The 12,838-nt window shown below is 43.5% G+C and overlaps 1 non-coding gene across 1 annotated transcript; it reads right to left on the reverse strand.

The window, feature by feature from the left end:
- Nucleotides 1-2,678: 2,678 nt before the first annotated feature.
- Nucleotides 2,679-2,785, reverse strand: LOC138827205 (U6 spliceosomal RNA). Its single transcript, XR_011372007.1, has one exon. It is a non-coding gene; the product is annotated as a U6 spliceosomal RNA (small nuclear RNA).
- Nucleotides 2,786-12,838: the final 10,053 nt, after the last annotated feature.

The raw sequence follows: 12,838 nt of genomic DNA on the forward strand, positions 1-12,838 counted from the left end.
ATACATTTCTTTTTGGACAGTGTTACCCCTTCCCTTGCTCTCTCCCAGTTTTTCCCTCCTATTCTCACCCACAAGTTGTATACTTTGTTTTCAATATAGTGTCTAGTGAGTACCACTGCTGCATTTGTTCACCCTCTGTCCCTCTATTTCTGCCCCATTCCCCTCCCAAAGACAACTAAACAAACCAACAAGACAAAGGGAAAAGAAAACAAAAATAGCAAGAGAGAGGGAAAAAAAAACCTCTTGTTTCCATTTCCTGGAGTTCATTTCAATAAGTATTATTTTATACGATAGTTTTGGCTTTTTGATCGTTAATTGGAGATTAGAATCTCATGGACTTTCCTTCCCCTGGCTGGCTTTGAACCTCAATCCTCTGCTCCCTCCCTCCTTAGTAACTAGGATTACAGGTGTGAGCCACTAGCTCCTAGCTTGTTACCTCTTCTTGAGTGCATGTAACTATAGGGCTCACCATTTGTGGAGGTAGTATCATTTAATCCTTAAAACCTCCGCATGATTTTTAAAATTTTTTATTCTTATTATTCCACTTTATCCTAAATTGAGTCTTAGACTAGAGCTAGGATTTGTTCAATCAGATTCCAGTGTCTGCAAATCACAGCACGAGTCGGAGATCGCTAGACAAACAAGAACCTCTGACTTCCAGGTCAGAGAGGCCTGTGAGATCTGGGAGATTCCAACCTCATGCATGCATGAGGGAACCCAGCTCAGACAGGTGATGGGACCTGGTCAACACACAGCACAGCAAAGGCAGGCCCTGAGTTTGGAACTCAGCCTCTCTACCTGATCTCTGTGAGGTTCCCCAGGCTGGCACTGCAGAAAGCCAAGGGAAAGGAGTCTTGGTTTATGCAAAGCTTTGCCAAGATAGAAGATGTGCATACCTGAAGAGATACAGATGAGCAGGCCGCAGGCCAGAAAGCAGGAGAACTTGGGTTGCATGGTGGGTCAGCCTGGTACAGACAGACAGCTGTGACAGTAGAGGAGACAGACTGCAGGCAGCTGAGTGTGATCAGGGAAGGGGCCAGGGACCCCTGGCATGAGAGGGGAGGGGACCTGATTTCAAAGTCCTGAGCCCAAACAAAATTCCTTTCTTTGGGTTCTCCCTGCCAAGGTGAATGGAGCTATTCAGAACCGTGCTCAGGAAAAAACACTGTGGCAGCCAGGATAGGAGGGTCCCCAAGGACAGATAGAAGGGGTTGGCATGGAGCTGGAGGGGACATTGAGGGTCACAGGAGGGTCACCAGAGGGCATCTGAGGACAGAATAGGTGAATGTGGCTAGTGGGAGGTAAGGCGCGAAGTGGCCTTAGACGTTAGGTTAGGCTATGGGCCGTACGCCTGGCAGGCTGCTTTTGCCTTATGAGCCAAGAATGGTTCAATCTTTTTTTTTTTTTTTTTTAATGTGCTGGTGCCAGGCGCTGGTGGCTCACACTTTTAATCCTAGCTACTCAGAAGGCTGAGATCTGAGGATCGAGGTTCAAAGCCAGCTCAGTCAGTAAACTCTGTGAGACTTAGAAAACTGGAAGTGGCGCTGTGGCTCAAGTGGTAGAGCACTCGCCTTGACTGAAGAGCTGAGGGACAGTGCCCAGGCCCAGTGTTCAAGCCCCACAACTGACAAAATAAAATAAAATTAAAAATAAATAAATAAATAAGTAAATGTGCTGGTACTGGGGCTTGAACTCAGGGCCTAAGGCTGTATCTTAGCTTTTTCCACTCAAAGGCTGGCACTCTACCACCTGAACCACAGCCCCACTTCTGGCTTTTTGGTGGTGAATTGCAGATAAAAGTCAGACTTTTCTACCCAGCTTGGCTTCAAACTGTAAATCTCAGATCTCAGCCTTCTGAATTGCTAAGATACAGATGTGAGCCACTGACATCTGGCTGATCATTTTGAAATATTTTTAGTCTCTTTTTTTTTTTTTTTGGTGCCAGTCCTAGGGCTTGAACTCAGGGCCCTGAGCTACTTTTGCTCAAGTCTAGCACTCTACCACTTGAGCCACAGCACCACTTCAGCTTTTTCTGTGCATGTGATACTGAGGAATCGAACCCAGGGCTTCATGCATGCTGGGCGAGCACTCTACCATTGAGTCACCTTCTTAGCCCTGAAGTATTTTTAAGTAATACCTGGTAACAAGTGAAATTCAAATTTTAGTCCAAAAATCACTCGGTTTAGTTTGTTTTTAAGATGGGATCTTGTTATTTAGTTTTAACTAGTCTTGAGCTGGTCATCCCTTTAGTTCAATCTCTGAAGTGCTGGGGTTACAGGCCTGAACCAGTATCTCCAGCACCATTCTCATTCCATCCACATTTTCTGTCTTTCTTTCTTTCTTTCTTTCTTTCTTTCTTTCTTTCTTTCTTTCTTTCTTTCTTTTTTCCTTTCTTCACTTTTCTTTTTTATGTTTTTTTATTGTGAAAATACTGTACAGAGGGGTTACAGTTCCATGAGCAAGGTAACGAGTACATTTCTTATCAAGCATTGTTGCCTCCTCCTTTGTTTTTCCCCTACCATCCCTTCCCTCCCACCTCCACAACTACACTCCCCACACCCCCACCCCCACCCCCCCCTGCCCTGCCTAAATTGTAAAGTTCGTTTTTCATCATAGTGTCTTGTACATCTCATTGTTATAATGGGTCAATCTGTATCCCTATTTAAACACTTTGTTTTAAAAATATGGAACACTTCACGAATTTGCCTGTCATCCTTGCTCAGGGGCCATGCTAATCTTCTCTGTATCGTTCCAATTTTAGTATATGTGTTGCCAAAGCAAGCACTCTTTCTTTCTTTCTTTCTTTCTTTCTTTCTTTCTTTCTTTCTTTCTTTCTTTCTTTCTTTTCTTTCTTTCTTTCTTTCTTTCTTTCTTTCTTTCGTTGGTCATGGGACTTTAACTCTGGGCCTGAGTGCTGTCCCTCAGTTCTTCAGCTCAAGGTGAGCGCTCTACCACTTGAGCCAGAGCACCACTTCTGGTTTTCTGGTGGTTTATGATAAGAGTCTCACAGACTTTCCTGCCTGGGCTGGCTTTGAACAGCGATCCTCAGATCTCAGCCTTCTGAGTAGCTAGGATTACAGGCGTGAGCCACCAGTGTCTGGCTCCATCTCATTTTCTATGGCTGCTTTTATACTACAATAGCAAACAGCAATAGCAATCAAAACCAAGACCAAGTGGCCTAACTGAGCAGAAAACAATTACTTTCTGGCTCCTTACTGAAAAAAATTTGTTGACTCTTACAATTAAAAAAAAATGGCATGGCTGGGAAGGTGGCTCTGTGGTAGAGTGCTTGCCTTGCATGCATGAGGCCCTGGGTACTATTCCTCAGCACCACATAAACAGAAAAAAAAGCCGGAAGTGGCGCTGTGGCTCAAGTGGTAGAGCACTAGCCTTGAGGTGAAGAGCTAAGGGACAGTGTCCAGGCCCAGAGTTCAGGCCCACGACTGGACCTCCCCCCCCCCCAAAAAAAAATAGCATCTCTAAAAAGTAATTGCATGGCTTAGAACACAGATTAGTGGTGGAGTGCTTGCCTAGCACACATGAGACCCTGAGTTCAATTTCTCAGTACCACATAAACAAAACAACAACAACAAAGTAATTGTATTTGGCTGGGAGCTGTGGCTCATGCCTGTAATCCTAGTTATTCAGGAGGCTGAGATCTGAGATCATGGTTCAAAGCCAGCCTGGGCAGGAAAGTCCATGAGACTCTTAAATTTATCTTTAAATAATGACCAATAATGACCAAAAAGCCAGAAGTAGAGTTATGACACAGGTCATGGAGTGCCAGCCTTGAGTGAAAAATTAAGGATAGTACCCAGGCTCTGAAATAGACCCAGTATTCACACACACACACACACACACACACACACACACACACCCAGTATTCACACACACACACACACACACACACACACACACACACAGAGATAAAGTTCAACCTCTCCTGAGTGCTAGTGGCTCACATCTGTAATCTATTCAAAAGGCTGAGATCTGAGGATTATAGTTCGAATCCAGCCCAATCAGGAAAGATTGAGACTGATCTCCAATTAACCATCTAAAAACTGGAAGTGGATCTGTGGCTCAAAGTGATAGAGCGCTAGCCTTGAGCAAAAAAAGCTCAGAGAGAGTGTACAGGCACTGGGTTCAAGCCCCATGACTGACTAAACAAAACAAAACAAAAGCTCAACCATCATTTAAACAACCAAGTCCTTCCTCGCCCATCCACTCCTCCCCCACCCACCACCCCATTACTCATTTATTATTTATTCTTTTTTTTTTTTTTGGGGGGGGGGTCCAGTCGTGGGGCCTGAACTCTGGGCCTGGGCGCTGTCCCTCAGCTCTTCAGCTCAAGGCTAGCGCTCTACCACTTGAGCCACAGTGCCACTTCCGGCTTTTTTCTTTTTGCTTATGTGGTGCTGAGGAATCGAACACAGGGCCTCAGGCATGCAAGGCAAGCACTCTACCACTGAGCCACCTTGCCAGCCCCTTATTTATTCTTTTTTAAATGGTAGCCTTACCACCATTGATCCATTCCTTGTCAAAGGGAGTTAAGATTCTTTCAAGTTTTGTTATTGCAAACCATGTTGCCACGAGAGCTAGCATTTCAGGACCCAAATAACTATGTTTCCCTTGAAGAAAATATTAGATACATCAAAGAGTGCTGTTCACCACAGACAGGTCACCCGATGTCCTTTTTCTCCTGTCTGTCTGTGGCCTCTGTAAACAGAAAGTCACATCCCTCCAAATGCAGCCATTGGCCCGTGACTTTCCTGCAGGGTTCTGTCTGCATCCTTACTCTCCCGTAGCCTGGAACATTCCTGCAGACTTCTGGCTGAAGGAGGATTCTTTTGAAATAACGTCAGTGCTCATTTTTGGACAGAGAGGCCTTGGCGGAGGAGAAGAGGTGCTGCAGGGAAGAAGCCTTGCATGGGGGTAGTGGGACGGCGCATGGGGTAGTGGGCTGGAGCATGGGGTAGTGGGACGGCGCATGGGGTAGTGGGACGGCGCATGGGGTAGTGGGCTGGAGCATGGGGTAGTGGGACGGCGCGAGCTAAGCTTGGGGGCCACATGTAGCTTTACCGCTTGCTGAGTGATCTCGTGCAGCCTCCTCTCCTTGGGCCCCAGCTTGCCTGCTTTAGGGCTCTCACATTCTTTCCTCATCACAAAATTGATCACCATTGGGAAATTATATATATTACATTACATATTCATATAATATACATATATAATACATATACAATAATATATAATGCATATATAATGATATAATGATATAATAATACATAATATATATAATACATATAATATAATATACACATAATATACATGTTAATATCTAGTACATTATAATATATACACATAACATGGATATATTATTATATATACGTGCTATATTATACTAGATACATATTATACATGTGTACATGTATGTTATTTAAATTATAATACATATTATAATAAATACAATATATAATCATATATTATATATTACATATATTATATTACATATGAATTTATTATATGATACATAGGATAACATATTATCCTATATATATCCTATATACATACCATATATATCCTATATATTACCTTATATATATTATGCCTTATATATTATCCTAAATAAGGTAATATACAGGATATTATGTTGTCCTATATATAACACATTATCCTATATATTACTTTATTATATCCTATATAATATTAAATAATATATATAATATTCTATATATACCTTATATATAGGATAATCTGTTATCCTATATATCCTCTATACAATATGATTATATAAATATATAGGTGATAGCGCATATATATTACATAACATATATCATATCTATCATCTAGTTACGTGCATATATATTTGTGTGTGTGCTCCAGTAGTGGGGCTTGACCTCATGGCCTTGACACTGTCCTTGAGCTTTTTTGTGAGGTGGGGGGGGCAGATTCTAAGAGGTAGCTTAGCTTCTGGCCTCTCATTATCTCCCAGTCTTCAGGGAGGTGCTGGGGTGACTGACAAGATGCCACTTTGAACCCTAGTTCTAGCTCATAGTTTCCCAGAGGAAGAGTTTCCCAAGAAGAGTATTGGTGTGTCTGATAAGAGTCAAGGCTACCAGGCCCTGGTGGCTCACTTCTGTAATCCTAGCTACTCTGGAGGCTCAGACCTGAGGATCATGGTTCAAAGCTGAGCAAGAAAGTCCTCCAGACTATTATGTCCAATTAACCACCAGAAAACCAGAAGTGGCGCTGTGGCTCAAGTGGTAGAGCGCTCGCCTTCAGCTGAGGAGCTGAGGGACAGCATCCAGGCCCAGAGTTCAGGCCCCATGACTGACAAAAATGAAAAAAGAGCCAAGGCCCTGGACAATGCCCTGTTATGCTCTGGAACCCACGGCCAGACCACGGGGTGTACAGCTGTTTCTCTCCATCCAGTTGCACTTATCAGTTGGTAATTCTACAGGAACTTGTGTGATCACATCAGTCTGGCCTTTGCACGATGTGAGCTCAGGAAGCTGGGCCATGCTCTGCTCATACTTGATCCCTGGTGCAAATGGTACATCATAGCACTAGACAAACATTTGCTGAATGAATGAATGAATGAATGAATGAGCAGATGGCTCCAGGGCTAGTTTTAGTCACAGAGATATAGCTTAACCTTTTCTTGCAGTCCAAGGGATCCCCAAGAGATAAAGAGTAGACAGGTTGGGACAAGAGGGATAGGATGCAATGGTCCCAGCATTCCAGAACGGTGAAATTGGAAAGTCCCGATGTTAGCCCTTGGGTGAGTCAGGGGACCCAGAGTGTTTGGAATAGGAGGACTTGGGAATGAACCCTTTGAATTGTAGAACTCAGTCACCATTTAGTTCTCTTCTATCAAATACTGATGGGGCATGAAGAAAGTAGGCCTTGGCCAAGATCATAAACACAAATAGCTATTCAGGCATTGGTGGCTCACGCCTGTGATTAGTTCTAGCTGGCAGTTTCCCAGAGGAGAGACTTCCCAAGAATATCCACATATCCCAAATAACGATCAAAGGTATCAGGAGGCTGAGATCTGAGGATCATGGTTCAAAGCCAGCCTGGGAAGGAAAGTCTGTAAGACTCTTTTCTCCAATTAACCAGCAAAAAGCTGGAAGTAGAGGTGTGGCTAAAGTGACAGAACACCAGTTGTGAGCCAAAAAGCACAGGGACAGTGCCCAGGCACATACACACACACACACACACACACATACACACAGAGTATATAACTAGATGATATATATGATATGTTATATAATATATACATGCAGTCACATGATATTATATACTCGTATGATATTATATAATCACATATATATGATATATAGGATAAGATATTATCTTATATAGGATATATAGGATAATGTTACCCTATATATCATATATATCAGATAATAAATTCATATATAATTATATGTGTCATAAATAAATACATATAATTATATGTTATACATTATATATAATAATTTTATATTATAATATAGTCTTTATTAAATTATCTATGTATTGTTATAATTTATATGTATACACTTTATACATTAAATGTATATGTTAGAATATCACATGTGTTGATTATAATATATGTATATGTGACATGTATATATTATAATATATATTAAATGTATATCTTATGATACATCTATATGTAATATATATAATTTACCAATTGTGAGCAATTTTGTGATGAGGAAGAACAGGATTTCTGGGAGAGATCATGGGAAGGGTTGTTGAGTGCATTGGAAGACACTTTAGAAGGGGGAGCTCTGAGAATTGCTATCTCTAGAGACACCCACAGGAAGGGCTAGTCAGGATTCTGCTCTTTGGCTTGGAAGGTTCCCAGTGAAGGAAAAAATTTATGGGAATGGAATCTTCCAATAGAACATTGAATGAATCAAAGCCTCTTGAAATCCCAGAAAGAGGATTTCAGACTCACACAGTTTTATAACCTTGAAACGAACATGGATTCCTCAAGGATTAACTTAGAGACTCCAAGAGTTCACACAGGAAGGAACAAAGGGAGTCTTATCCAGCTTACCCTATCTCCCCTTCTGAACAGGCCAGGACTCTCTCCATCTAATGAACAGAAACAGCAGATCTTAAACTAAGTTGCTACTCATTACCATACCAGGTGCGAGTTGCTACTAAGTGTTTTTTTTTTCTGTAACTGTATCTGTGAACTCTAACAATAATCTTATCACATAAATGCTTTTATAATGTCTGTGTATTATAACTGAGGAAACAGAAGCTCGGACAACAAATAAGTAAATAAATAAATAGTTCATAGTCACTCAGCTAGAATGAGGTGAAGCCAGGCAGCTGCTAGTGGCTCACGAGTCTAATCCTAGCTATTCAGGAGGCTGAGATCTGAGGATCGCTGTACAAAGCTACGAGACTCTTATCTCCAATAAATTACCAAAACAGCTGGAAGTGGAGCTGTGGCTCAAGTGATAGAGTGCTAGCCTTGAGCAAAAGAAGCTCAGGGACAGCACCCAGGCTCTGAATTCAAGCTAGCCCTTGAAAAAAAGTGTGTGTTGCTTTTGTTTGCTTGCTTGTTTGTTGCATGCATGCTTTTAGGCTCTACCACTAGGCTGTACCTTAATCCTGACTCTGTGATTTTCAAGCCTGTCTCTGCCTTTCTGTCTCTCTCTGTACGTCTCTGTCTCTCTCTTTCACACTCTAAAGTGACCTTTCTCCCCAAAGCTAGGTACCTTCACATTGCTGAGATGTCAGTACAGAAAATGAATAGCAGGGTTGGGAAGGTGGCTCAGTGGTAGAGTGCTTGCCTTGCATGCATGAGGCCCTGGGTTCGATTCCTCAGCACCACATAAGCAGAAAAAGCCAGAAGTGGTGCTGTGGCTCAAGTGGTAGAGCACTAGCCTTGAGGTGAAGAGCTAAGGGACTGTGCCCAGGCCCAGAGTTCAGGCCCCATGACCAACAAAAAAAGAAAAAAGAAAAAGAAGAAAATGAATAGCAATTCCTTTTCTTTCCTGTGGAGGGAAGCAGTCCTTCTCTTATGGGGGAATGTCAGGCCTGAAAGGGATCTTTTAGGGACATTGTTGTAGAGGAAGAAGGCTTTCCTGGTGGATTTGGAACAGCACTTGCTGAGGCTCCTGGCGTAGGGATCTCTCTTGGAAAGACAGCTCTTGTCCATCTCTTCTGTTAGAAGCCCGGCAGAATTGGGTCTTAGCCACCAGGTGGCAGGAGGGGACCATCTGAGCTTCTGGGGCAGCAAGATGTATTTTCTCCTGTCCCAGGGAAAGGAAATAAGAAAGGTCTGGGGCTGGGAATGGGGCTTAGTGGTAGAATGCTTGTTTTGCATGCATGAAGCTCTGGTTCAATTCCTCGGTACCACATACACAGAAAAGGCTGGAAGTGGTACCATGGCTCAAGTGGTAGAGTGCTAGCCTTGAGCAAAAGAAGCTCAGGTGTCTCATGCCTGCAATCCTAGCTACTCAGGAGGCTGAGATCTGAGGATTGAGGTTCAAAGCCAGACCAGGCAGGAAAGTCTGTGAGACTCTTATCTCCAATTAACCACCAGAAAACTGGAAGTGGCCCTGTGGCTCAAGTGGTAGAGCGCTCGCCTTGAGCTGAAGAGCTGAAGGACAGTGCCCAGACCCAGAGAAGAAGAAGGAGGAGAAGAAGAAGAAGCAACAGCAGCAGCAGCAGCAGCAGCAGCAGCTCAGGAACAATGCCCAGGCTCTGAGTTCAAGTCCCAAGAAAAGGTCTGGATCTCATGGCCTTGTTTTAGGATGAATCAACGTATTGTGCCATCTCCCATACAGACATCTGTGAACAGGCCAAACAGAAGGTCCTGGAACAGTGCCAACGTGAGGTCACCTTAGCAGTTACTTCCTTCCAGGATTTGTTTCCATCAGGAACTGAGGCTGAGTGACATCTAATTATTTAACTTTCTACAGCTTTTGTCACTTCCTTCTTTTCTTTTTTCTTTCATTCATGTATTTATTTACTTATTTGTTTCTTGGGGGGGGAAGGGCTTGAACTCAGGACCTTGAACTCTCACTTGGCTTTTTCCATTCAAGGATGGCACTTCACCATTGGAGCCATACCTCCATTACCAGCTTTTTGTTGGTTTGTCTTCCCAGGCTGGCTTTGAACTATAATCCTTCAATCTCAGCCTCCTGAGTAGCTAGGATTACAGGCATGAGCTACTGGCACCTGGCTGGTTGGTTTCCCTTTGCACTTAAGAAAACATAGCCTTGGGGCTGGGAATGTGGCTTAGTGTAGAGTGCTTGCTTAGCATGCATGAAGCCCTGGGTTCGATTCCTCAGTACCACATACACAGAAAAAGCTGGAAGTGGTGCTATAGCTCAAGTGGTAGAGTGCTAGCCTTGAGCAAAAGAAGCTCAGAGACAGTTCCTGGGCCCTGAATTAAGCCCCAGGACTGCCAAAAAAAAAAAAAAAAAGGAAGGAAGGAAGGAAGGAAGACATAGATTGGGCTCTGTATTTCAGCTTTGAGAGAATGAGCAGTAACTATATATTATATCTATTCTTTTTTTTTTTTTTTTTATGCTAGGCGTAGGGTTTGAACTGAAGGCCTGGGTGCTGTCCCTGAGCTCAACGCTAGTGCTCTACCACTTGAGCCACATCTCTATTTCTGACTTGTGGTGTTTAACTAGAGATAACAGTCTTATGGACTTTCTTGCCTGCTTTGAGCTTGGATCCTCAGATCTCAGCCTCCTAAATAGCTAGGATGACAGGCGTGAGCCACCAGCACTGAGGAACCTGGCTTTTTTGTTTTGTTCTGTTTGGGTTTTGCTCATCATAGGGCTTGAACTCTGGGCCTGGGTGCTGTCCCTAAGCTCCTTTTGCTCAAGGCTAACACTCTGCTACTTGGGCCACAGTGCCACTTCTGGCTTTTTCTGTGATTAATTGGAGATAAAAGTCTCACAGCCAGCCCTGGCTGGCTTCGAACTGGGATCCTCAGATCTCAGCCTCCTGTGTAGCTAGGATTATGGGCATGAGCCATTGGCACTCTGCTAGGAACCTGGTTTTCAATACTGCCTTAGTCACTTGGGCTGATTTGGGGCATCATATTTATGCATTTCCATTATTCTTCTTGCAAATTAAGAATGCTAATAAGTTTGGCACAGTGGTACAAGCCTGCAATCACACGCTGCTGGAGGAGAAAGGAATATCCCTAGTTCAAGGTCAGGCTGGGCAAAGTTTACCTTGTCCCAAGAATAAAAAAGAAAACAAAACCTAGAGGTTGGGAATTCGATCAATGGAAGAGCACTTGCCTGGCAAATGCAAGGCCCTGAGTTTGGTCCTCAGCTCTGGGGAGAAAAATACAATAAAGAACTGGGAGTAGCCCATGTGGTAGAGGACATGAGTTCAAAACTAACACCAATGAAACAAAACCAACACTAATAGTCCCTCTGTTGTACATTCGATCCCATTCTCTCTCCAAACATTGCACCAGTAATTCTCCACTCCCTTTTCCTGATCAATGTTCAAACTTGCATGTGAGCAATCTTCACCAGCAGACAAATAAGTTCTGATGTCTTCAGTCTTAAGAAAAAGAAATCAGGGAATATGGTTTAGGGGTAGAGTGCTTGCCTTGCATGCATGAAGCCCTGGGTTTGATTCCTCAGTACCACAATAAACAGAAAAGGCCAGAATTGGCACTATGGCTCAAGTAGAGTGCTAGCTTTGAGCAAAAGAAGCCAGGGACAGTGCTCAGGCCCTGAGTTCAAGCCCATACTGGCAAAAAAAAATCAACCAAATCATTTCTTGACAGGTACTGGTGGCTCAAGCTACTCAGGAGCTAAGATCTGAGCATCCTAGTTTGAAACCAACTCAGGCAGGAAAATCTGTGAGACTCTTATCTCCAATTAACCAGCAAAAAAGCCAGAAATGGAGCTGTGGCTCAAGTGGTAGAGTACCAACCCTGACTGAAAAGGAAAAAAAAAAAGGAGCTAATAGACAGTGTCCCAACACACACACACACACACACACACACACACACACACACACACACACACACACACACACACACACACACACACACACACACACACACACACACACACACACACACACACACACACACACACACACACACACACACACACACACACACACACCCCTCTTGACACAGAACTGCCAGATACTGCTTATTCTTGGTCTCTTAAGCCAGGCTCTGTCCCAGCATTCTGACACTCTGTTCCTTGCTGCAAGAGAAATATTGACCTTCACGTTGCTCAATCCCACAATGGATAGACTATTGGGCCTGAGCCTGCTGGACTTAAAAGCAGTGCTGACACAACTGGTCAGGCTTCCTCCTGGTAGTGTGTGTGTGTGTGTGTGTGTGTGTGTGTGTGTGTGTGTGTGTGTGTGTGTGTGTGTGTGTGTGTGTGTGTTACTTGCCTCCTGCCCTCTCCTGGGATATTTTCCTCTCAACCCCAGCATTGTTCCAGTCACCTTTGCTGGACGCTTTTCCTTCTCCCCAACTTGGAGTGTGTTTTTTGTTTCTTTGTTTTGTTCTGCTTTTGATAGCCCTGGAGTTGGAACTCAAAGCTTGGTGCTTGCTGGTCAAACACTCCACCCACCTGAGCCACATCTCCAGCCCTTTTTGGGGGATAAAGTATTGCTTTTTTGTCTGGGCTAGCAAAAACAGCAATCCTGATACTTATGCTTCCCATAGTAGCTGAGATTACAGATGTAGGCTACTGTGCCCAGTCATTGGTTAAAAAAAAAAAGGGTGTCAAGAACTTTTCTGCCTAGGTTTACCTCTTACAACGATCCTCCTGTTCTCTGCCTCCCAAGTAGTTAGGATTATAGGTGTGAATCACCAGTGCCCTGC

The sequence above is a fragment of the Dipodomys merriami genome, unplaced genomic scaffold, assembly GCF_024711535.1.
Source record: "Dipodomys merriami isolate MVZ:Mamm:240054 unplaced genomic scaffold, mDipMer1.0.p SCAF_151, whole genome shotgun sequence".
Taxonomy (NCBI): domain Eukaryota; kingdom Metazoa; phylum Chordata; class Mammalia; order Rodentia; family Heteromyidae; genus Dipodomys; species Dipodomys merriami.